This window comes from Felis catus, chromosome F2 (assembly GCF_018350175.1).
Source record: "Felis catus isolate Fca126 chromosome F2, F.catus_Fca126_mat1.0, whole genome shotgun sequence".
Classification (NCBI taxonomy): Eukaryota; Metazoa; Chordata; class Mammalia; order Carnivora; family Felidae; genus Felis; species Felis catus.
Window position 1 is genome coordinate 45,499,800 of NC_058385.1, and position 26,500 is coordinate 45,526,299.

The 26,500-nt window shown below is 35.8% G+C and overlaps 1 protein-coding gene across 12 annotated transcripts in view; it reads left to right on the forward strand.

Annotated features, from left to right (window-relative positions):
- The window catches only part of VPS13B (vacuolar protein sorting 13 homolog B), an 804,655-nt gene that overhangs the window by 352,957 nt on the left and 425,198 nt on the right, over positions 1 to 26,500 (forward strand). The gene's annotated exons all lie outside the window — the stretch shown is intronic.

The following is a 26,500-nucleotide window of genomic DNA, read 5'->3' on the forward strand; positions in this document are numbered from 1 at the left end:
GCATGGAAGAATCTGCCACTCTTTAATTGGGTGTTAATTCAGTTAAGTTCCTGGATGACACTCAGAAGTGAAGTGCTACTGCTGACATATTTTTTTCTTTCTTAATACATATTTTTAAGTATATCTCACAACCATTGATGTGTTTCAAAAAATAAAAAATTTATGATGTTTCAGATGTTTACATTTTTTGTCAGGAATATGGAAATTTAATCTTACTTAGTTCTCAGAATTAAATATGAAAATCGTGAAATTTTAAAAACACTTTGTGTATATTACAAATCGAGAAAAACTGCAGAATTTTTTTAAGAATGTTTGACAAGGAACTTAGGTTATCAGGTAAAATATCCCTAATTACATTTTTTCTGACCTCATTTCAAAATACAGTATGTTTATTTAATTGCTTTTTTAAGTTTATTTATTTAGTTTGAGAAAGAGAGAACAGGGGAGGGGCAGAGAGAGAGAGAGAGGGAGAGAGAGAGAATCCCAAGCAGGCTCCACGGTGTCGGCACAGAGCCTGACACAGGGCTCGAACCCACGAACTATGAGATCATGACCTGAGCTGAAACCAAGAGCTGGATGCTTAACTGACTGAACCACCCAGGTGCCCCTGAAAATATAGTATTTTTAAACTAAGCAAGAGTTAAACAATGTAGTTATAATAATTAAGGTTGAGTTACTTTTGGCTGAAAATATCAGAAAACTCTCAGTAACAGTAGTTTAAACAAGATTGAGTTTTGTCTGTCATGTGAAACCTTAACGGTAGGCACCTCAAGGTGTTAAGGCTCTCCAGGGTCAGGCACTTTTTTATTCTGTTACGGGTGGCCTCTGTTACCAGACTTGACTAACTGTCCACAATGGATGCTTCAACAGTGTATCGTATCTGCATTTTAGTGAGCAGAAATGAGAAACAATAAGTTGCCTTACCTCTTTGAAAAGTATACAGATGTTCTACACTTCAATTTTGCTACTATACTCTTGGCCAGAAACTACTCGTGTGATCATATCTAGAACTGTATAGGGTCTCAGGAGTGTAGTCTGTACTTTTAAAGGCCCATATGCATGACCAAAACACTGGGCTCTAACTAAGAAAAAAAGAGAATAGATACTGCAGGTTATTTAGCAGCCTCTGCCACAGAACTTAAAATGGAATACCATAAGCTGGAGCTTTGGGAGAAAGTAGAAAATATTTTCCTTTAAATGAGACTATCAGAAGACAGTGTCAGTGAAAGTGTTGTCATGTCTGAGATGTTGCTTAGATTTTTCAGTAAGTGATAGAGGCTTATGAGTCATTGACATATGGATCATACACAATCAAAACCACAGAGTGTATCATCTCCCGGGGAAAGCATACACAGAAAAATGAGAAAAAAAGCCCCAAATTAAATTCTGAGCAACTATTTCTTTAAAGATTAAGGAGAATGAGCCAATGGAGAGATTGAGAAGCATTATTCTGAGAAGTAGGCAGTAAAGGTATATGCATATGCATGTATACCTGTGTACATATGACATATATATGACATAACTGAACGGCACTTCAAGATGAGGGTGGGTAACTGCCTGGTACGCAGTAGACTTGTCAAGAGCAAAGGGGCAGAAAAATTTCACTTGGCCTGAGGAGCTTCACTTATTTGGAATGAATGGGATTTGAAACAGCCACAGTGTACCCCACTCTGTCAAGAAATTTGAGTATACAGACACTGGTTATGTCTTGGGTTGTGGTCTCCTGGTTCGTGGGTTTGGGCCCCACATCCAGCTCACAGCTGTCAGCAAAGTCACCTTTTCATCCTTGATCCCCCCTCTCTCTGCCCCTCCCCTGCTTGTGCTTACTTTTTCTCTGTCTCTCAAAAAATATATAAATTTTTTTTAATTTTTAAAAAAAAGAGTTAAAAAAATTTTTTTAAAATCATTTTGTGCACAGGCAGTGTAACTTGTAGGATGGCTTTAAGTGGTGAGATTTCCAAGTTTTGCTAGTAAGAATTGCTCCTGAAGGCACTGATGTATTTTGGATTCTAATTTTAAGAATTGTGCATTGTAAATAAATACAATATAGTTATTCATCTAAAAGTGTTTAAGTCATCCTTAATTTGATTAAACTTGAATGTTCAGTAGGTATGTTCCTAGTTATAGGGTGAAGTTAGTATTAATGTATGCAAAATAAATTTTTTGTGGACTTATGTATATGAGAAGTTGTTCACTTTAATCATGTAGTTTAGCATAAAATTCCATTCCTTTGTGATTAATTAGGTATTTAATTTCATTGGAAAACATTGCATAATATACAATTGATTTTATTCTCTCAGGGATAAAATGTGGTTTAAAGTATATTTTCCCCTTTTGGAATAGAATAAGGTTTAGAATAAAATGAAGTGTATCTAATGAAGTACATCAAAAAAAAAAAAAAATTGGAAAAACCATCCAGAAAGTAATCAGAGAACTTAAGGAAAATATACATTTACTGAATTGCCTTATTCCATTTGTATTTTGAAGAACCATTATTTTTTATTTCTAAATCTAGAATTTATGAGGTAAAGCATTAACGGTCTGTAGAACTTGACATAAAATTGAGTATTTGAATTATATGTTTATTTCTAAGCTTATCTTCCTAAATAATTTCAACAGATGCCATATTATAATGTTATATCAGCCATAATAATCTAGATGGTTGTAGCTATGGAGTATTTTTAACATTTTGTTTTTTTAATGTTTCATAACATATCTATGCATCATTTGATGATCTTCTTTTATAGACATATCTGGTAATTACACTACTCACTTGGTACTACAACATACCTGAATTTCTTGCATTGCTAGTTTTGATATGAGGACTCCTCAAGTAAATCATCAGTTCATAAAAAAATGTAATTTATACTTCTTTAGTGTGTCTCTTGGTGTGTGCGGCAGAATGTTTTATAGTTAGTGTTTGTTCATTAATTCCAAAAACGCGTTGAGTTTTATGAGCATGCTAGGTTTATTGATTTTTTAAAAAAATTATATTACAATTTATGTAGCATGCACATAATTCTTTCCCTCTTGGAACTTTGATTCTTGAAAAGTATATGTAATTATTATCCATATTTGTACCTTCTTGGCTTATTTTTAATTTCTCTAGGTCTTGTATAGCAGACGACTTATTTAGGTATGATTTCTTTTAATATGTCCAATTTTACTCTCATTTTTTACTTTGAAAGTAGAATATAAACTGTACTAAATTTTCTCAATGGAGATGACTTTAGAAGGTAAAGTATTTTAATGCTGAGAAATTATTTTTAATTTCTACATTCTATTGGAATTATTTTACTTAGACTACAAAGGAGAAAAAACCCCAAAAAACACTGGTTTTGGTTTCCATGAACACATCTGAAGCAGGCTCATGTTTTGTTAAAAGCATTACTAAACAGTAAGTGATTAAATTAAAACAAGTACAGAGAACACAGCCTGGTTGCAAATAGTTCATCTTTACTAGACTTCACCTTTTTTTCTTAGTGCATTCCTATTTGGCAAAAATCTTTGGGCAAGCATCTGGAGTGTACCATTTATTGATATATACATTAAATATGTGTATCACTATACTAATATACTATAAAACATGAAAGATCATTTCATTAACACTTAAATGTTTTTATTCTGATAGAGTTTTGATATATCAATAATATATCAATATATCAGTAATATTTCAGGGAGACTAATATTGTGCTTCACTTCTTAAAATAAAATTTAATACTGTGTTGTAAAAACTTAAGGTTTAGTTCTTAATTCAGCTTATTTTAATAGTTGATTTTAGTGGCTGACATCATTGAAAAGCCACCTCACTGAGATACATTATATCCTAGAGGGAAAAGACCATCATTAGTGCACTGAGGACACTTATTTTTTCAGTCCTACCCATTTTGTCAAAGGCCTTTGTTGAAATAAGGGTGGTAGATTTCCATCTTCCTTATATCAGTAAGATAGTCTTCCAACTTAATGGGAAAGTGTTGCCTTTTTCTTTTAAATAAATTAGTGATATCTTTAATCCATAGGTTTAGATATGTCTGTTATATAGGAATCTTTTGAAAATGTATATACAAATTATGAGGATTAGTTAAAGGTAGAGAACAAAATTTAGAAATCTGATGAACTTTGTGTATGTAGGTAATATGCCACAATTAATTTAAAGTCAATGAAAGATTGAAGGGCCCATGCCAATTTCTTCTTGTTATTGAATGTCTAATTTTCCTCCAGTATATTTAGCATTTTGTTATCTGTAGCCTTCTGACATAGGGATGGACCTCAATGTAATCCTAATTTACTAAATATTAACAAACTATGTGTCTTTCTCATTTTTAGATAAAAATAAATATGAACAGACATCCTCATATTTTTCCCCAGAGCTCAATGGATGGTCTTACAGTTTTGCACACTACATTATTGGAGCTCACTGCTATATTAGGATGTTGTTACATGTCAGTTTAGGGTTATCTGAAGGAAGTTCCTTATAAGGCTCAGGTGGGAGAGTGCCAAGGAGCCTAGTTAAACTGGGAAAAGTACTGACTAACATAGTTGAAGAAATCTTCTGGAGATGGAGATAAAATCAATAGCATCTCCAAATATGCAAGTTCAGGCAGTGTCATAGAGACAGTGACCAGTGGATATGATAATGGAAGGAGTGAGAGCCAATTAAGGAAGGCAGGCAGTAAGGTTGGATAGTTCTTGAAGAAGTAAGGTTGTGAAATGGGGAAGTAAGCTCCCTGATATGCTTGGGCATTTTGGATGTAGGCTGTGTAATGATATTGTGAGGGCTGGGCAGGTACACCTATTAAGAATTGCCTGGTTTTCCTCTTAATAAATAGGTGACTCTTTTAATAGGGAAGAACACATTTTTAAATTAGGATTCTGGTTGCAAGAGACTGAAACTTTTAAAATTTATTTTAAATTTTAAAAAGCAGGGATATTTTGTTGATTCGCATAACCAAAATGGTAAGAAAAGCAAAGATCTTTCCTTTGGAGTGACTTCAAAACAGAGACTCCATACCATCAGGATTCTGCCTTTTTTGTTGGTTTAACTTTTTTTTTTTTTTTTTTTTTTTTTTTTTACTGAACATAGGTTTCTTGGCTTAGCGTTGTACATGGCTGTGGTTCCTGTGGACTCACATACTTAATTCTTTGTGATCAAAGAGAAAGATCTGGTCTAGTATCTGTTGAAAACCTACCTGAGGAGGATTTTGTTTGGCCTCTCTTAGATCATGTGCATACATCTTAATCACTGTGGCCCGGGAGGTTAGGTACTATGATTGGCCCAGTCGCAGCCCAAGTTAGGTCATATATCCTCTTCTGTGTTTAGGAGCATGAGATGTTACACCAGAAGATGGAAGAGTAGCAGAAACATGGCTCCTGGGAATAATTTGTGAGGCAGGCAGGCATTCTAGTTTATGCCCACTAATTTTTCATTTTCCAATTAGTCACAACAGGTTTAAAACACAAAATGTTGATTATATAACACTTAGACTAAATCACATTCACAGATTTGTGTTTTGATAGGATGAGGTAAATAGTTTATGAAGGTATTGCACATATGAATTAGGAGCCCAGGAGAAAATCTAAACTTGAAAGCTACAGGATGCATAAGACAGATGGCTGCCTACAGCAGGTTTCATGTTTCTTTATCTAGAGTTTATTCATTTGGGGTAAAGGAATTAGGAAGTGTTTTTGATGTTCTACTTCAGACAGTTTATTAATTTTACAACTTTGTTTCATTATAAAGAACTTTTTCTAGTGATTCATTAATTTGAGCTATCATAAGATTTCAAAAGTATGTCAGTTAATTTTGAAGTTCTTTGAGAAAACGTTGTGATGTTAATAAGTACATTGAAAGGTTTTTGAATACAGAGTTCTTTGGAAATAAGTTATTTTAGTTTTTACATGAACTGGCAGGAATTCAGCTAAAATTCAACCAAATTGTTTTGTATGCAGTCTTCCTCCCCCCCCCCCCCTCTTTTTTAGCAGTCAGAACAAGATTATAGTTTCCAGATGAAATTCTGAATGTCACATGGTGATGACATATATTTTCCTGGTTGGCTCAGCATGAGATGCAATTTTGCATGCCATGTCACGCTGACTTGCAGAATCCAAAAGCCATTATTTCCCAAGGGGCTTTCAAGAGTGATAGTATCGAATGTAGTTTGTATTTTGATGAAAAGTCTCAGGCATTATTGCAGTTTCTATGGCAAGTTGCTTAAAGCTTTATATACTCTCTAAACTCTAGAAATTTAAAAATAGTCTCACTATGTAAAAATCACTTTTTCTTCAAGTTATTTAAATTTATGTTGCCAAATTAAGTTGCCAAAAATAATGATCAGTGTAAGATACGGATCAAGTTAAGAAGGTATGGTGGAAAAACCAGTAGATTAGAGACCAAAAAAATTTAGCTTTTGATCCTATTCCTACTCCCATATCAAGCTAACCTCATACACCTGGATTTTCTTCATTTAGAATATGGTAATAAGTATACAAACAAAAGCTCACAGATTTAAGTATTATTATAAGACTTAAATAAAGTGGCACCTGGGTGCTCAGTTGGTTAAGTGTTGGACTCTAGATTTCAGCTCAGATCATGATCTCATGGTTTGTGAGTTTAAGCCCCGCATCAGGCTCTGCTCTGACGGCACGGAGCCTGCTTGGGATTCTCTGTCTCCCTCTCCCTGTCCTTCCCCTGCCTGTGTTCTTTTTCTTCTTCTCTCTTCAAAAATAAATTTAAAAAATAAACATTTTAGAGGAACCTGGGTGGCTCAGTTGGTCAAGTGTTTGACTTTAGCTCAGGTCATGATCTCACGGTCCATGGGTTCAAGCCCTGCATCGGGCTCTGTGCTGACAGCTCAGAGCCTGGAGCCTGCTTCAGATTCTGTCTCCCTCTATCTCTGCCCCTCCCCCACTCACGCTCTGTCTCTCTTTTCTCAAAAATAGATAATAAAACATTTTTAAAAATTTTAAAAATGAACATTTTTTTAAAAGGAAGGTATGTGGAAGTTCTAGAAAATGATAAAAACACATTCAGATAGAAAGTAAATTTCACATTTTTTTTATGTTTACATTTTAAAAGGAAAGGTATAAGCTCTAAGCAAAGTGAAGCTTATTGTTTTATCTAGTTCCTTCCAGGGTAATTTTATATTTTCTTTTCTCTGTTTGATATTAATCATCTTAAAGTTGCCTTAAAGGCCAGTATTTCCATTCATGTTTACATAATAACACTTCTTTCACACTGATGATCTATGCTACATTTGTCTTGACTGAGTTGTTTTGTTATACCAGTCTCCCCTCCCTCCCTCCCTCCCTCCCTCCCTCCCTCCCTCCCTCCCTCCTTCCCTCCTTTCCTTCCTTCCTCCCTTCCTTCCTGTTTCACATCCAGGTGTCTACATTTCTGTTTAGGTATCTTACAGGCCACTCAACCACTCAAGCCTAATGTGTCAGATCTGTACAACTATGTACCCCACCCCCACCACCACCATTGACCATGTTATTCAAGGATGAAACTTTGAATTCAGTGGCTTTTTTCCCTGTCCATTCTGTTCATATGCTGCATCCCAAATCAGAGCCACACAATTTCTTGTACAGAATAATGTAAGGATGTCCTAAATAGTTTCACTTGTGTCATTTCCAAATTATCTCATCATCTGTTCTCAGTTACCCTAATCCATTGTCCAGATGACAGCAAGAATCATCCTATTACAAATCTAAATTGGATGATTTTATTCCCTGCTTAAAACACTTCAGTAACTTCTTATTGCATTTGAGATAAAATCCAAACTCCTTACCATGGCCTACAAAGTTTGACCTGATTTAGCCTCTGTCCTGTTCTTCCATTCATCATTTGTCATTTTTCTTTTTTTTCTTACAATGATCCTCTTTCTTCAAACACTCCATGCTTTTTCTTGCCTGGGATCTTTTGCATGTGCTGTTTCCACTGTTCTCATTGCTCCCGCACCCCCCCACATACACACTTAAACACTCAAAATGGAAGTATTTTTATTTTATGTACAATGAATAGGCATTACAGTAGGTATCTTGGAGGACCCATTCAAGGTGGCTCACATAATCCAATTTAACGAAGCCCATATTCTTCCCATACCGAAGGAGACCCTGGAGGCACATAGTGACACAGTATTTCCACATCAGACCTTGCCGGTTTGTGCAGATGGGGCAGGAATGACAACCCAGGCAAAATATGCTTGGATGGCCACAGTAGAGCTCCTGGTGACCCATCTTGCTCTCTCAGATGGAACAAGGCAAAAGTTCATTGCTCTTTTTGTAGCTATGTACTCTTCATACTCCTAGTCTTAGTTTAAATGTTATGCTTTCAGTAAAGAAACCTCTATTCAGTCTTTCTCAAGTAGGTCTGTGCCGCTCTCCAGGATTCCCTACCTTAGCACCTCTTTTCTGCCCTTGTAACACCTACCAGAGTTTTTCATTCTTTCTTTTCGTTCTCTTAGTCTAGAATATGTGTATCAAGAACCATATCTGACTTGTTCACTTTTTAAAAGTTGAGGTATAATTGACATATGTTACATTTATCTCAGGTTTACAGCATAGTGATACAATACACATGTACACTGTGAAATGGTCATAATTGGGCTAGTTATTATCCATCCCTATACATAGTTACCAAAAATATTTTTTCTTGTGATGAAAAATTTTTTAGTATTTACTCTCTGAGAGACCATCAAATATGCAATACAGTGTTATTGACTATAGTTACCATGCTGTACATTACATCCCCATGACTTATTTCTTTTATGCTGGAAGTATGTACCTTTTCACCCCCTTTAACCCATTTCAGACACACCTTTCACCCATTTCGTCCACCCCTTTTCTCTGGAAACCACCAGCCTGTTCTTTGTATCTATGAGTTTGGTTTTTGTTTTGTTTTGTTTTTAAGTTCCACATAGAAATGAGATCATATGGTATTTGTCTTTCTTTGTCTGACTTATTTCACTGTCCTTGCAACCCATCTCTGTTATTACAAATGGCAAGATTTTCATTTTTTAATGGCTGAATAATATTTCATTATATGTTTCCATATATTATATATACACACACATGCCTATACATATATAGATACATATATGTGTATATGTGTATTAACCTCATTTTCTTTTCTTTTTCCATTCATCTATAAGCAGACACTTAGGTTGTTTCTATATCTTGGCTAGTGTAAGTAATACTACAGTGAACATGGAGGTGCGTATATCTTTTCTAGTTAGTATTTTCATTTTCTTTAGATGAATACCCAAAGGTGGAATTGTTAGATCATATAATAGTTCTGTTTTTAATTTTTGAAGGAACTTTCTATACTGTTTTTCATAATGGCTTCACGAATTTACATTTCAACCAATAGTGCACAAGAATTCCCGTTTTTCTGCATCCTCACCAGCACTTGTTATATTTTGTCTTTTTGATAATAGCCATTCTCACAGGTGTGAAGTAATATATTAGTTTGGTTTTGACTTACATTTCCTTGACAATTAATGATTTTGAGCATCTTTTATGTACCTATGGGCCATCTGTATGCCTTCTTTGGAAAATGTTTATTTAGATCTTCTGCCCAATTTTTAATTAGATTTTTTGTTTGTTTTTGCTATTGAGTTGTATGAGTTCTTTACATATTTTGGATATTAACCCCTTGCCAGATATATGATTTGCAGATAGTTTCTCGTATTCAGTAGTTTGCCTTTTCATTTTGTTGCTGGTTTCCTTTGCTGTGTGGAAGCCTTTTAGTTTGATATAGTCCCACTAGTTTATTTTTGCTTATGTTGCCTTTGCTCTTGGTGTCAGATTCAAAAAATGATTGCCAGGATCAATGTCACAGAGCTTACTGCCTGTGTGTTATGGTTCAGGTGTGACATTTTGTTCAGTCCTTAATCCATTTGAGTTAGTTTTTGTGTCTGGTGTAAGATAGGGCTCCAGTTTCATTCTTTCGTATATGGCTGTCCAGTTTTCCCAGAACCATTTATTGAATAAACTGTTTTTCCCCAAGACTTATTTACTTTCTTCCCAGAATCTAACACCGATTTCTGGCATTGAGCAGGTACTCAGTAAATAACTATACGACTCAATAAAACCTTTTTCTCTCTTTTTATTTTTTATTTAGGGGCTTAAATATCACATTCCTCAAACTTTTTTGCTCCCATTTCTTTAATTGATTTGTGTTGATGTCCTATACCTTTTGATGTCTGTTCCCAGATTTCCCAGGGATATTTATCAATTATTGAGGAGAAGTAGCATCTTGTAGTACATTTTAAATTGGTGCACATAATCTTTCAGGATATTCCTGCTGCATCACACATTTAATTATGTTTTATAGTGTTGAATACTGACAAGAGTAGTCCATGTGTAACCCAAGATATTGATGTTAGATTTTATCTTTAGTCAGATAGTCAGTAAATAGAATTTTTAGTTCCTACAGTGTTCTTAACTCTGTGTTAAGTACTTTGGGAAATTGAAAGCAGTAGATGACATGGCTCTTGTTGTCATGAACTTTAGGTTCTAACAGGTAAAAAAAAAAAAAAAGTCATGTACAATGTGGCCGGATTTATAAAACTGAGGAAAATTTAGGGGAAAGGTGCCATTATTATATACTTTAAGAACTGGAGAAATTTTCATTAGAGAAGTACAACTTGTGATATGTCTTAAGTAGATAAGATTTGCAATAATCAAGAGGGGGCAGGTCGCTTGGATGGGAATAACGGGGGGGGGGGGTGGGAAGACATTGATTGGAGTGGAGATTCTTCAGTGGAAATAGTGGAAAATAAAGTTGAACAGATTCAGAGAGGCAAGACCAGCTTATACAAGGCTTCGAAAACCAGATAGAGAACTTTGATTTTTTTTATGTATGGTGCAATTAATTCTTGAATAGTATCCTGTGGTTGAGAGCAGTTTGTAGGATGGAGCAGAAGGAGAAAGACCCTTCCAGAAATGTGAGTTACCCTTCTTTATAGAAATGAACATTTTCAGCAGATTGTAGCCACGGAAATGGAGAAAAAAGTACAGAGTTAGGTTATTTATGAACCTGAAAATTGACTTTTTTTTCTTTTGCAAGAGGCATGTTTATATTTCTTTCTGGTGACACCAAAATCATTATTAGGATCAGGAATGAGTAATAGCTTCTTTTCCATTACTGTACATATGTGATTTAGAACAGGGTAAAGGGTCATTATAAGACAGTGATGCTACAATTATTGCACTACCTGTCCATTTAGTAAGTCTGTTACCCACCTATTTCCCTTTTTCAAAATGTGCTTTTCAAAAGCGCAGTCTCAGTCTTACACATCTTTCTTACCCTTAGGTCCTAGTTACAAGTAGGCACTCAACCATGCTTACTGAATTGAAGTCTTACTTTTCCATAGCTCATAAGTTTTGGAAGAGGCCAACATTTTCCTCTTTCTCATTTTCAAGTGCTTTCCAAGCCACAGCAACAGAATGGAAGAATAGGTCTATAATAAGATTCACAGACTGGTATCAGTCTGCCTTTATTCCTGCTTTGCTAAAATTCTCCAAATCCTTCTGAAATGTCCCACAGACTTGAGGAAATGGATTGGGAGAAAGGTGGTGGGGATGTGGTTCCTCTTCTACTGTGTTCTCTAACCCAGTATTTCGGCTAGTATTTTTGCTTTCAGGGAAAAGCAAGGAGGTCAGCCAGGCTGGAGCAGAGATCACTGGGAAGAGGGATGGAAGAGGAAGTAAAAAGGCAATGGGGAAGAAAAATCTGTAGGGACTAATAAGTCATTGTAAGGATTTGGACTAGTAAAAGTGAGTAATACAGGATGCCAGAGAAGGATATTGGTTAGGGAAATGATAGAACTCTTTTTGGCTATGTTAATAGTGTCACTTTGGATGTTGTGTTGAGACTAGACCATAGGGAAGAAAGTATAGCAGCAAGTGGACCTGTTGACCTGTAGCTTATTGAGGTAGTATCTGCCTATAATCATGGTGACTTGGCTGAGTGAAGTATCACTAGAGGAAATAAGGTCAAATTTATGATATATTTTGAGATGGAGCCAATAGAATTGCGCCAGCTGTCTAGATGTGTGGTGTGTGTGAGAGAGGGGATCAGTTATTTTCACTGAGCAACTGGAAGGGTAGATTTGCTGTTTTCTGAGACTTTAAAGAATATAAAAGCAAAGGTGTGGGGACAGAGGAAGACATAAGAGTTTTGCTTTGGCCATGTTAAATTTGAAATTCTATTAAACATCTAAATGGAGATGTTGAATGGACAGATAAATAGTCTGGTGTTTAGAGGCTAGATCAAGAGTGTTTCCTGGGAATTGTCACCATGTAGAAGATACTTAAAGTCATGACACTAAGTGAGATCATCTAAGAAGAGAGCGTTTGTAGAGAATTGTAATAGCCCAAAGACTGAATCTTTGGACACTGCAACATTTAGAGTTAGGGAAAATGAAGTAGCAAGAAAACCAATAAAGCTGGTAGTGAGGTAGGAAGGGAACACAGAGACAGCAGTCCAGAAGGATTTAAGAAAGTGTGTCAAGAAGGTGGCAATGGTCAAATGTTTCAGTTTCCTCTAATAGGTCCTATTAGTCAGTGCTGTCCACCGGTTCTAAAAAGCAACCACAAAAATCTCAGTCTCTTGACACAAGAGAATTGATTTCTTATTCAGGAAAAGTACATTGCTGTGGTCACAGTTTAACTCTTTTGCAAGCAGTCACTTGGGCATCTGCCATTTAGTCACACTGCTGATCCTGTGGATGTTCTGCATTCAGCCAGCAGATAAGCAAAGAGAAAGAAATGAGGAAAGCACACTTGCTCTTGATTGCCTCTAAAGCTTAGAGAGGTACTATCTAGCTTTAGGTCATATGTTATCGGTGAGAATCATTCACATAGGCTTGCCTTGCTGCAGACTGAGTAATATAGGGGAGCAGGTAGAATGTTTAATGAGGACTCTTGTCTCTGACGCAGAGAGTGACAGTGATCCTGGAGCTAAAATCTTCAAAGAATGTGGGTGAGGGTGTTGACCTCTGGATCATATAGATTATTGCAGTAAGAAGTAGTGATGGGTGTATGGTTGGAAGACATGAAATCCAAAGTGAGGTTTTTTTTTTTGTTTTTTTTTTGTTTTTTTTTGTTTTTTTTAGGGAGGAGATAAAAAAAAAATAGTGGCAGTGAGGATCAGGGAAGCCGTTGAGCCTATTCCCAGGCCCAGTTCTTTGCAGGATATGGCAGAGAAAACAGCTAGTTCAGAGGACTTCCCAGAAAGCAGTGTCCTCTGATTTGTTAGAAAAAAAATTGGAGAGTAAGTTCAGAGAAAAGTTTTAGGAAGATATGGGAGATTTTACTAGTGATCTGAGTTTTAGAGGGCAGAACAGAAGAGATTTCAGTGTTGTCGAATAAGAGATGGCATCACTTAGGGTTACACAGAGCTCTTTGGTGATGAGCCTGGGTCATAAGGGATGTTTAGAGTTTTGGGCTTCTCCTGTTGGCTAATGTAAATGGAGATGAATGGAGATTAAGGACATGAAGGAATTAACACCAGAATATTAAGGCAGTGTTATGTGGCAAGTATTGGGGGTTGGAGGGATATGGTCTTTTGGGATCACTCAGGTTGGTTGGTTATTGGTTATTCTAATTTTGTAATATATGTGTATGTATTAGGCACAGTTCTCAGTTTTCTAATCAAGTGTGCAAAATATAACTTTATTTTTCTCTAGCAGAGATAGAGAACTTATCTATGATCTTCAGTTATACTGGGCTAAAGAAGTAAGTAATGTAAAGTCAATTCAGGGTCACTCAGAGTTGTGTCAGAGTTTTATGGGGATAATATTAACGAAAGAATTTGACTCTTGTCTGGGTTCTGGGGCATCCTCCTCTCTCTGGGGCAATATAAGTGGAATGCTTGGAGGTATCTTTAGAAGTAGAAACCACTTAATCAACCAATTTTTCTTTCTTTCTCTTTGAGTATTTAAAACAAATTTGGGGGCACCTGGGTGGCTCAGTCGGTTGAGGAACTCTTCATTCCAGCTCAGGTCATGATCCCAAGGTCACAGGATCAAGCTTCGTGTCCGGCTCAGTGCTGAGCATGGAGCCTGCTTGAGATTTCCCCTCTCCCTCCTCCCTCCTCCCTCCTCCCTCCTCCCTCCTCCCTCCTCCCTCCTCCCTCCTCCCTCCTCCCTCCTCCCTCTCCCTCTCCCTCTCCCTCTCCCTCTCCCTCCTGTTCCTCTCCTCCACTCACATGCATGCGCTCTTCTCTCTCAAATTTAAAAAAAGTTTGAAGAAATGAAACTTAAATGATACTTTCAGCAAATACGTAAAATAATATACTTAGTGGATACTTAAAAATGATTGCAATTGTATGTCCCAACTTACATCATTAGACAAAAGAATAATGAAATTTTTAGGCCTGGAGTTTTCCTTTGGAGTGCAGGACCCTCAAATTAGTCAAAGATCAGAACTTCTTTTTCCTGCTGTCCACTTAAAAGCAAAAGGATCAAATGCAGGTCAAATAAACACAGTTCATGAATTTATTTTGGTTAATATCCAGAGTATGGTATGGGGTCATAATAGATCAATTTCTAACTACTGTAGCAACAATCAAATAAAATGAGCAACATTGAGGGTAAGCAAAACAACTAATTGGTCTTCTCTTTTCACTCTCTCTCCCAATGATATAGCTGTATATTACAATGATAAATATTCTGTGTGAATATCAGAATTTTCACTTCTAAAACCCAAATTTTATTACATTTCCTTCCATAGAAGTTTTCACCATCTTCTTAATACCTTCAGGATAAATTTCATGTTTCTCAACATGATAGTTAAGGCAGTTCACAATTAGGGCTTAAACTTAACCTTTCCAGCCCTGTCTCCAGTTTATCAGTTTCATTTGCTGTGCAGTATACTTCACACTAAACTCTTCACTGTGTACTTTGTGCCTCTGTGCCTCTGTTCATGTTCTGCCTACAACTCCTTCTTTCTTAAGAATTTGTCCTGAACCAAACTATGTTACCTCCCCTGTGAAGACTTTGCCAGTGCTTGATTGAATTAGACAGTCTGTAATTTGCAGAATATCTTAAAGTATAGCATTCATCATGCTCTTTGACAGTTGTATGTAATTAGATTAATATCTCCTATCTAGATTGTAAGCACTTGGAGGATAAGGATTGTGTCATATTTTTCAGCCCTTACTGCAGTATCCTGGAATATAGTAAATGGATGTTTAATAACATTTTTGCTTATGATTAATGAGATTCCTTTCTGCCTTCCTTCCACACCTTTTCCCCCCCTTTTTTCTCCTTTTGCTTTTTACAACATAAATGTGAACAAATTCTAGTAGTGATCTGATTAACCAAAGTTTTCTCATTTATTTTTCTATAATTCCCTGGTTAGCTTCTTAGTTTCCCTCTGAACTCTTACAACTATAAAGATCAGTGTTCAGGTTAAGACTACTGCAGAAGGAGAAGCATTGTGAAGTATTCATGAAGGACAAATACTAAGTAACAACACCAATTTTATAGAACTACAGGAAAACCAGCCTCATTATTTTAGAGTTGCACTTTGAATAATTTAATCATCATTGAAACTTAGTTCTGAGTATAAAACATGTAAAAAAAACCAACACTAGCCTTGTCAAAAGTTGTAGCTATAAATAGGGGACTGTCTCTTCCAACTTAAAAATTCTTCATGCTCCTCTAAGGTCTCACGATGTTAACTCCAAAAGCTCCATTTCCTCATTTTCTACCCTGTGCTGTTGTTTCTGGTGGTGGTAGTGTTGGTTGTATTGTGGGTACACACACATGAAGAGTCATGGAAGTTTAAACTTCGTGTTGTTACTTATTTTATTTTGCAATTAAGGCCAGGGTGAAAGAATGTTAATAGTCTTGATAGATCAGTGTAGTAATCAGTATATAACTTGAAGGGCAGATTCTAGAGACATGATGGTGTTTCTGAGTGCTTTTTCTCTCCTCCCCTCCTCTTCCCTCCCCTTTCTTTCCTTGCCCTTGATTTTTTTTTTCTTCTTTCTTTACAGATAGCAGAATGCCTGTCTCACACCATGGTTTTCCTGTGAGATATAGGCAGCCTTTAATGCTTCTCTCTTGAGAGTTATAGATAAGAACTGAAACCTAAATAGCTGGAGGTATTCTAAGATCGTGTATCTTGAATGGTGGAAGGAAAGGTGGCACCTAGGTTTCCTGATTGCAGTTTTATGCTTTGAGGAAGCTTGTATGTAAATATATTTATCCGATTAGTGTCTGCAATTTCACGACTGAGGAGTTTTTTGTTTTGTTTTTTTAAAAAATCTTAAAGCCTACCACATGTATGTATAAACTCCTTGAGAACTGAGACCATGTCTATTTTATTCACTATGGTATTTCCAGTTTCCAACTTAGTCCCTAATACATAGCAGGTGCTCCTTAAGCACTGTTGAATGACGTTTTAGCATATTGAAATTATGGGATATGTTTTCCTTCCTTCCTTTTCCTTTTCCTTTTCCTTTCCCTTTCCCTTTCCTTTCCTTATTTTTAAGTTAGTTGCACTTTCTGATTTTTTTTATCAAATATCAACATATATTCTGTAATAAAAGTATCTCCAAAAGTAGACCATTTATCAGCAAGAGAACACCTTAAGCATGTGAAAAGCTAACACAATCTTTTATCCTAGTCTTTTATGATGTCTTTGTGAACAAGATAATGAAATGTGATACTACATGTCACTGTTGTATCAACGTCTGGTTTCTCTTCTAAAGCATTTACCCTCTTTCTCTTTCAAATCTCTCCACAGAAACCTAAAAAGTATGCCATTCTAGATAGCCCGTATTCTCCATTTGGCCTTTAGCTTTCTGAACTTGTAATGAAGAAAAGTGTATCCCTTAAGCTTGCAACTCTCCCCTTTTTTATTAGGAAGTTCTTTTTGGTAGTCATCTTCTTGTTTTGCTTAAGATGCTTTATGTTGCCTCTCCAGGATGATCTACAACCTGAGTTTGCAAGGCTTTTTTCAGGAGGTTTTTTATTTTTATCTTAAGTTTCCTTTTAGGTAATTCAACTCTGCTTAAGGCTGCTACTCCTTGGCATAATAATGTCTTGGCTATGAGTACATGTCTGAACAGCGTGGTTTCTTTTGAACATAAAGGAGAAGTAAAAATTGGCACACTTTGCATCTTGGTGATTATGTAAAATCTGAAATAAAAAAATAAAATTTGAAATAAACATGAAGCCATAAATCATAAATATATACCTCACACAAAGTTACATTTTTTAAATAAAAGTGTTTAATAATATGCTATTAGGGAAAGATTTTAAGAAAGTACACATAGGATGTTTTTATCTTTCAAAAAAGATATTATGTATATCATTGGTGAATCATTATGTTATACACCTGAAACTAATATTGTATGTCAACTACAATTAAAATTATATCAATTGATTGAATCAGCCAATATTTACTGAGCAAGTCACTATACTACTGTAGGGTGCTGCATGAAACAGAAGAAACATGGATTGCCTTTTCAGAGAAATGAGTATGTCTTGGCATCAGTGTTATAATGAATCAAATGCCTAAACATACAAATTGATGGTTAAATGTCTCAAGTTTAAAGGAAAAAATGCTATAGGAAGTTTTTGTTGTTGTTACTCTCCTATTAGAAATCATTCTCTCCGATTGACCAGGTACTAAACTTGACCTACTTTTTTTTTGATAGCACCTTGTTAAGGGTTTTACACAGGTGATGATAAAATCCCAAAACAAGGCTTAATTCTGAGAAACACTTACTACGAAAAATGAATTATATTGTTCTGGCTGAACAGTATTTGACTATTTAATATCATGAAATAACCTTTCTATTGTGAGAATCTTGAACTGAATATTGTAAGCCATTTGGTATCAAATGCAATATTTGGTGCCATTAGTTTATATATACTATAGAGTGCTTAGAGTTACATTTAACCATTGACATCATTACTCAAATCCTCAAAACAGAACAGAGGGTTTTGACATACTGACTTTGAGTAATTGTTACCAGATTCCAGTTCAACCTCAAGAAGGAAAAGGAATGTTCTGATGTAAATCATTGATTGAGAGGTAGAAGCAAAAAATAGGATCATTTAACTATTAGGCCTGGAATTTCTAGCTTTATTTTTCAGCCAGTTTATCTAATTGGTGTTAGATTAATATGGACATAAGATTATTTCTTATTGGAAGAGTAAGATGATTGGTGGGCAGAGTTCAGAATATATCTTCAAAGTTCAAGCATTAACTGCTACCATTTATTACTATACCATATCATAAGGCTTTACTGCTCCTTTTGGAAAGATAAATATTTAGATGTTTAATACAATACCATTGAGAATTAAATATGTTATACAGAGTTGTGTCAGAATTCTGAGAGATTATAGAGGAAGGACCAAGTCTAATTTGGGGAAATCACTGACCATTTCTCAGAGGAAATGGTATTTAAGGTAGAACTAAAACAACAGCCTGATCGTGACAGAAGAGGTGGGAACTTGTGTTTTATATCTGGTAACTTTCAAGTTCTTTTCTACACTTTATGATTTTTTTTTATCATCATTTTCCTATATTTATAGTACTTTCATGAACTGTTTTCATATACACTAAAACATTTAACATGAATAGTATTGTTGCCATTCGATAATAGTATTTTCAATTTCTGACACTTAGATTAACTTGCTTTCCTTAAGTATTATGGTAAGTGACAGAACTGAAACACATAAGTTGACTCCAAGTGTATTATTTTTCTTTTTTTCTTTTTTTTTGTATACACACACACCACATCTTTACCCATTCATTTACTGTTGGACACTTGGGCTGCTTACATAATTTGGCTATTGTAAATATTGCTTCATTAAACAGGCGGGCATACATATATCTTTCAAATTAGTATTTTCATATTTTTTGGGTAAATACCCAGTAGTATAATTACCGGATCATAGGGGAGTTCCATTTTTAAGTTTTTGAGGAAGCTTCCTACTGTTTTCTACAGTGCCTGCACCAGTTTGCATTCATATCAGTGGTGCACTGGGGTTTCTTTTTCTCTACATCCTTGCCAACACTTCTTGTTTCTTGTGTTTTTGATCTTCACCATTCTGACAGGTGTGAGGTGATAATCTCATTATAGTTTTGATTTATATTTCCCTAATAATGAATAACATGGAGCATCTTTGCATAGGTCTGTTGGTCATCTGGGTGTTTTCTTTGGAGAAATGTCTGTTCCTATCTTCTTCCCATTTAAAGTGGATGATTTGTTTCTTTGGGTATTGAGTTGGATAAGTTCTTTATGTATTTTATTTTCATTATTTTTTTTAAAGTTTACTTATTTTTGAGAGACAGAGCACAAGAGCAGAGAGAGAGGGAGACACAGAATCCGAAGCAGGCTCCAGGCTCTGAGCTGTCAGCACAGAGCCTGATGCAGGGCTTGAACCCATGAACCATGAGATCATGACCTGAGCCAAAGTTGGACACTTAACCGACTAAGCCACCCAGGTGCCCCAGTTCTTTATGTATTTTAGATATTAACCCTTTTATTGAATATGTCATTTGCAAATATCTTCTCCCACTCAGTAGGGTGCCTTTTGGTTTTGTTGATTGATTCCTCTGCTGTGTAGAAGCTTTTTATATTTAGTTCCAGTAATTTATTTTTGCTTTTGTGTCCCTTACCTCAGGAGACCTATCTAGAAAAATGTTGTTATGGCTTATGTCAGAGAAATTACTGCCTATGCTTTCTTGTAGGATTGTTATGCTCTCCGGTCTCACATTTAGGTCTTTCATCCATTTTGAATTTATTTTTGTGTATGGTGTAAGAAAGCGGACCAGTTTTTGTTTTATTTTTTTTTTCAACGTTTTTATTTATTTTTGGGACAGAGAGAGACAGAGCATGAACGGGGGAGGGGCAGAGAGAGAGGGAGACACAGAATCGGAAACAGGCTCCAGGCTCCGAGCCATCAGCCCAGAGCCTGATGCGGGGCTCGAACTCACAGACCGCGAGATCGTGACCTGGCTGAAGTCGGACGCCCAACCGACTGCGCCACCCAGGTGCCCCGAAAGTGGACCAGTTTTATTCTTCTGCATGTTGTTGTCCAGTTTTCCCAGCATCATTTGTTGAGGAGACTGTCTTTTTCCCATTGGATATTCTTTCCTGCTTTGTTAAACATTAATTGACCATGTAATTGTGGGTTTATTCCCAGATTTTGTATTCTTTCTTTTGATCTCTTTGTATGTTTTTGTATCAGTACCATACTGTTTTGATTACTACCGCTTTATAGTATAACTTGAAATCTGAAATTGTGATACGTCTGGCTTCATTATTATTCTTCAAGATTGCTTTGGCTCTTTGGAGTCCTTTTTGGTTCCTTTTGGTTCCAAATTTTAGGATTATTTGTTTTAGTTCTGTGAAAAATGCTATTGGTATTTTGATAGGGGTTGCATTAAATCCGTGGATTGTTTTTGGTAGTATGTACAAATAACAATAACAATATAGCAATATAGCAAATAACAATATTTGTTCTCCTAGTCCATGAGTGTGGAATGTCTTTGTCATCTTCAATTTCTTTCATCAGTGTTTTACAGTTTTCAGAATGTAGGTCTTTGACCTCCTTGGTTAAGTTTGTTTCTAAGTGTGTTATTATTTTTGGTGCAGTGATAAATGGGATTGTTTTTTTAATTTCACTTTCTGCTGCTTCATTGTTAGTGTATAGAAATGCAGTAGATTTCTGCACATTGATTTTGTATCCTGTGGCTTTATTGAATTAATTGATCAGTTTTAGTAGTTTTTTGGTGGAAGTTTCCTTACCAATTTGGATGCCTTTTATTCCTTTTTGTTGTCTCATTGCTGTGACTAGGACTTACAGTACTGTTTTGAGTAAGAGTGGTGAGAATGGACCTCCTTGTCTTGGTCTTGACCTTAGGGAAAAAGCTCTCAGTATTTCACCATTGTGTATGATGTTAGCTGTTTTTATATATGTGCTGTATTAGGTTGAGGTATGTTGCTTTTAAGCCTAATTTGTTGAGCGTTTTTTATCATGAATGGATGTTGTACTTTGTCAAATGCTTTTTCTGCATTTGTTGAAATAATAATACAGTTTTATTTTTGGCTTATTGATGTGATACATTACGTTGATTGATTTGCAATTATTGTACCATCCTTGCTTCCTGGGAATAAATCTCACTTGATCAGTGTGTTATTTTTTTTTAATGTATTGTTAGATTCAGTTTTGCTAGCATTTTGTTGAGGATTTTTGCATATATGTTCATCAGAGATATTGGCCTGTAGGGCTTTCTTTTTTCTAGTTTCAAAGAATGAAGTGGGAAGTTTTCTTTCCTCTTCTGTTTTCTGGAATAGTTTGAGACGAATAGGTATTAACTCTTTTTTTAAGTGTTTGGTAGAATTCATCTGTAAAGCCATCTGGTCTTGGACTTTTGTTTATTAGGAGTATTTTGATTATGGATTCAATTTCATTGCTGATAATTGGTCTGTTCATATTTTCTATTTCTTCCTGATTCAGTTTTGAGAAATGTATGTTTCTAGGAATTGATCCATTTGTTCTAGGTTGTCCAATTTGTTGGCATATAATTTTTCACGATATTCTTTTACAGTTCTTCGTGTTACTCTGTTGGTATTTTTCCTATTTTATTTCTAATTTTGTTTATTGGAGTCTCTGTCTCTGTCTCTCTCTTCATTTTGAAAGTTTGGCTAAAAGTTTATTAATTTTGATCTTTTCAAAGGACAGCTGTTGGTTTCATTGATCTGATTCTTTAAAAATTTTTATTTCATTTATTTCTGTTCAAACTGTATTATTTCCTTCCTTCTGGTGTTGGGTTTTGTTTGTTTCTCTTTTTGTAGTTCCCTTAGGTGTAAAGTTAGGCAGTTTGAGAGTTTTTCTTGTTTTCTTGAGGTAAGTTTATATTGCTATAATCTTCCTTCTTAGAATAGCTTTTGCTGCCTCTCAAAGATTTTGGACTGTGTTTTCGTTTTCCTTTCTCTCCGTGTATTTTTTTATTTCCTCTTTGATTTCTTGGCCATTTCACTGTTTAGTAACATGTTATTTAATCTCCATGTATTTGTGCTCATTCCAGATTTTTTCTTATGTTGGTTTCTAGTTTCATATAGTTGTAGACAGAAAAGATGCATGGTATGACTGCAGTCTTTTTGAATTTGTTGAGACTTGTTTTCTGGCCTCATATATGATTTATTTTAGAGAATGTTCCATTTCCACTTGAAAAGAATGTGTATTCTGCTGTTGTAGTGTGGAAATTTGTGAATATATCTGTTAAATTTATCTGATTCAGTGTGTCATTCAGAGCTACCTTTTTCTTGTAGATTTTGTTTGGATGACCTGTCCATTAATGTAAGTGGGGTGTTAAAGTCCCCTACTATTATTATTTTACCATGGATTATTTCCATTGTTATTAACTGCTTTATATATTTCTATGTTAGGTGCATAAATATTTAATACTGTATGTTCTTCATGGTATGTTCCTTTATGATTATATAGCATGCTTTGTCTCTTGTTACAGTCTTTGTTTTAAAGTCTGTTTTGTCCTATATAAATATTGCTACCCTGGCTTTCTTTTTATATCCATTTGCATGCTAAATGCTTTTCATTCCCTTCACTTTCAGTCTGAATGTTGCTTTAGGTCTGAAATTAGTCTCTTGTAGGCAGCATGTAGATGGGTCTTGTTTTTTTTTTTTTTTTTTTTTTTTTTTTTTAATCTATTCCTGCACTCTGTCTTTTGAGGGAGCAATTAGTCTATTTACAATCAAAGTAATTATGTATGTATTGTCGTTTTTGTAATTTTTTTATTGTTTTTGTAGTTCTTCTCTGTTCCTTCCCTTCCTCTCTTCTTTCATGATTAGTTGGATTTCTTTGGTGGTATACTTGGGTTCCTTTCTGTTTATTGTTTGCATGTCTATTACTGGTGTTTGATTTGTGATTACCATTAGGTTTGTATGTAAAGTCTTCTGCCTATAGCAATCCAGTTGATGGTCACTTAAGTTTGAGCCCTGTCTTCATGTCTCTTGCATTTTAGGTATTTGGTGTCATACTTGATATTCTTTTATTTTGTGAGTTCCTTGACTAATTTTTATAGGTATATTAATTTTTACTGCTTTTTTGTTTCCTTGTACTCTTGCTTTTACCTATGGTCTTTCCTTTCTACTCAGAGCATCCCCTTTAACATGTCTTGTAGGACTGGTTTAGTGGTGAGGAATTCCTTATCTTTTCTTTGTCTGGGAAACTCAATTTCTCCTTCTGTTCTTAACGATAGCCATATTAGATAGAATTTTTCATTTCAGCACTTTGAATATATCATGCCATTCCCTTCTGGCCTGCATTTTCTCCTAAAAAATCAGCTGATAGCCTTATGGGATTTCCCTGGTACATAACTGTTTTTGTTTGTCTTGCTGCTTTTAAAATTCCCTATCACTACTTTTTACCATATGAAATACTATATGTCTTGGTGTGGTTCTCCTTGTGTTTATTTTGTTGGGGATTCACTGTGCATCCTTGATCTGGATTTCTGTTTCCTTCCCCATATTTGGGATATTTTTAACTAGTATTTTTTCAAATACATTTCTGCCCTTTTTTCTCTCTCTTCGCCTTCTGGGTTCCTATACTGTGAATGTTATTACACTTGTTCTCCTTTTTGCTTTGGTCTCTTGCTGTGATTTTGTCCTGTTCTTTCATTTGGGACATAGTCTTTTGTTTCCTCATTTTGTCTAACTCTCTCTGTTCCTTTGTGTTACGAAAGTCAACTACATCTCTTACTCTTGAAGTAATGGCTTTATGAATAGGTCCTGTAGTGCCCTGCAGTGCAGCATTCCTTGTTCCCCAGAACCTCAGATTTCCAGTGTGTCTCTTATGTGTGTTGTGTACATCCTGCTTTTGTGGCTGAGCCACTGTTTCCTTCAGTGCAGTTGTCTGCAGTGGCTTTTTCTGCCTATTGTGTGCAGTTATTTGGTCCATGTGGTAGGGCCGCATGGGCTTAAGTTGAGTCAGTTCAGGGATTTGCCCATGATGCAGTAGCACCAAACTGCAGGGCTCTTTCTCTGTGTTGTCCCCTAAGAAGCTTTCATTGGTGGCCAGGGCCAGAAACCTGACCAGCTGTCTGCCATTAGCCCACTGCTAGCGCCACATTCTTACTGGTATGTGTGGTTATCTTTCCCAGTTTCTCAAGGAGTAGTTATTTTCAAGTGGAGCTGTCCCCTGTCAGGGCTGCTTGCACCTTGCTAAGCCTGTGGTCCCACTCTGGAGTGGGCTCTGTCCATGAGTGCATCAGAGGAGTGGATCTGCAAGGTCTGGAGGAGGGAGAGAACGGAGGGGTTAGCAAGTTAGGTGGTGAGTGTGGGCACCACTCTGGTTCCTCTAGGTGGCCATGTGTTTATGCTGGGGGTTGGGGGGTGGAGGAAGGGAATGGTGTCTGTCAGCTTCTTTGTTTGTGAATGAATCTCCTAGGAATCTCTGTTGCTCAGGAGTAGACTCTGAGATAAGCAAACTACTCTCCCTCCTATGTGACCCATGCTCTTTTAAGACTGCTGTTTCTGTGCTGTATCTCTGTGGACTTTGGTTGTGCTGTCTCTTTAAAGGTGGGGACTCAGCTTCCTCCTGCTCTTCAGGCTCTCCCAGAGCCTAGTGTGCTGATTTTTAAAGCTCCAGGTTTTAAGTCCCACTGGTTGTAAGAACATACAAAATTTGGCCTCTCTGGTTTTCAAAGCCAAATGTTAAAGGGATTTGTCATTCCTATGTGTGAGGGTCATTTGTCATTCCTATGTGTGTGTCATTCTCCTGTGTGAGGGTCTGTTTCTCTCTCCTCTCTAAGCCTGCAGGGTACCTGCCTTCTGTGGCCCCACCCGAGGGTCCATTTAGCTCCTGACCATGTTACTGCCCATTTCTGTCCTCTTAGATTCAGCTTCTTCTTTACATGTAGTTGTATAGTTTTTACTCTCAGCTTTTGGGTTGTTTTCTGGGTTATTTACACTTATGTAAATGTTATATACTTGTACCCGTGGGTGGAGGTAAGCTTAGGGTCCTCCTACTCCGCCATCTTCCCAGACATCCAATGCAGTACATTTTTCATGATGAAGAAATGAAGGATTAATATTGCACCAGGCTGGATAGTACATATCTAAGAACTAATTGTTGATATTATTTTATTACTATTATATTACTTTAACCAGTAAATTTTGTGTCTCAGAAGTACCTTATTTATTGTTGCAAACAGTACCTTAGTTATTTGTTAGAAACAGGAAGTATAATAGATATCAGACTACTGTGTTAAATGTAGGTTTTTGAGTAGCTCTAGTGAGAATGAACATATCTGATGATTTCTAAACAATCGGTGGTACCATCATCTTGAATAAAAATATGGTATAGTTAGTACATATTTGCTGGAACTGGAAGTTACCATGATACAGGATTGGAAAAACAGAAGAGTTGCTATAGCATAGTTAAAAGCATGGACTTTGGAGTCAGACTTCGTAGATTCACATCCTCATTTTGTGATTTACCAGTTGGGTGACGTGGAATAAGTTACTTAACCTCTGTGTGATCAGTTTTCTTATCCTCAAATGGTGAGAATAAGAGTCTAAATAATAGTGTGTTGTTCCTTATGGGGTGGCTATAAGGTTTAAACCAAGTAATATTTGTAAAGCTCTTACGGCAATATCTGGCATATAGCAGGCGTTACAGAGGTTTTTGATTAAATAAAATACATATCAGGATTGACAGAATTATAGGAAGTTTTCATATCCTACCTGTGAAATATACATAACTAAGGGAAAATAAATGCCCTTTTTTAAAACTGTCTTCCTCATATCTTTTAGGAAATAAATACTCAATATGAGTGTATCCAAAATAATGTGATTTTATACCTCCAATAGCCAGATTATGATATTTAATGAGAAGTTTTAACTGCTTATGTTTTTCAAAGCTTTTTGAATCACATATAAATTTCAGGGCCTCCTTTAATATTTTTTATTACGTCATTATATCAGTATATTTACAGTAACTGTATGGCTTTTTTATTAGTAATTACTTGAAATATTGCTTCACAGTCATGTGATAGTGTTCAAACTGTTTGGTACTGTTAGCATTTATTAGATGGGTTTATTTTGAAATTGAAATAATGGTGTTTATATGAAACTAATATTCTGTACTATATTTTTTGAAATTTGATCATAGAAATTTCTTTGGAAACCTTTTATATTCATTGTTAAGAGTTTAAAATTTTGACTGCATCTAAAAATTTATTTCCATAGAATTTATTTTTTAAAGAAGTTTTAGGTGTACGGTGAAATTGAGAAGGTACAGAGATTGCCCATGTATCCCCTTCCCCTCACATGCATAGATTCTCCCCCGTTATCAACATCCTCTACCAAAGTGTTACATTGTTATAATTGATGAATTTCTATGATTATCACCCAAAGCCCATAGTTTACATTAGGGTTCATTCCTAGTATTGTATGTTCTGTGCGTTTGGACAAATTTGTATTGACCTTTATCCACCATTATAGTAA